Here is a 736-nt window from a genome sequence, read left to right on the forward strand (position 1 = left end):
TCACGTCCAATGACCCAAAGCCAGCTAAAAAGTCAATAATCGATATATAAAACGTTATTGCACTACTTCTTACTGGCAATTACTACAACTTAGGAGCTTCTTATGTGTTCTACTATGGTGCTGTTAGTGTCTCGGCATACCGCAGCACGCGACATAGCTTTGTAGACGATAAATGTTACCGTTTCAGAGAGAAGAGCGACCAATGTGATGATTTGGCTTTAAGTCGATTTGATAAGAAATGACGAAAACGAACGGATTTCTCAGGTTTTTACTACATATGAACTTTTTTCACATTCTCCCGTGCAACGCAGCTGCTAGTCCTCCTTTGATGAAAGGTCTTAAGGTCCTAGCTCATGTTCAAGACCCCAATGCCAGCTAAAAAGTCAATAATCGATATCTAAAACGTTATTGTACTACTTCTTACTGGCTATTACATCAACTTAGAAGTTTCACCAGTGTTCTACTATGGTGCTGTTAGTGTCTCCGCATGCCGCAGCACGCGAGATAGCTTTGCAGACGATAAATGTAACCGTTTCAGAGAGAAGAGCGACCAATGAGACGATCTGGCTTTAAGTCGATTTGATAAGAAATGACGAAAACGGACGGATTTCTCATGTTTTTACTACATATGAAAACTTTTCACATTCTCCCGTGCAACGCAGCTGCTAGTCCTCCTTTGATGCAAAGTTTTAAGGTCCTAGCTCATGTCCAAGACCCCAAAGCCAGATAAAAAGTC

The sequence above is a fragment of the Schistocerca gregaria genome, unplaced genomic scaffold (assembly GCF_023897955.1).
Source record: "Schistocerca gregaria isolate iqSchGreg1 unplaced genomic scaffold, iqSchGreg1.2 ptg000205l, whole genome shotgun sequence".
Classification (NCBI taxonomy): Eukaryota; Metazoa; Arthropoda; class Insecta; order Orthoptera; family Acrididae; genus Schistocerca; species Schistocerca gregaria.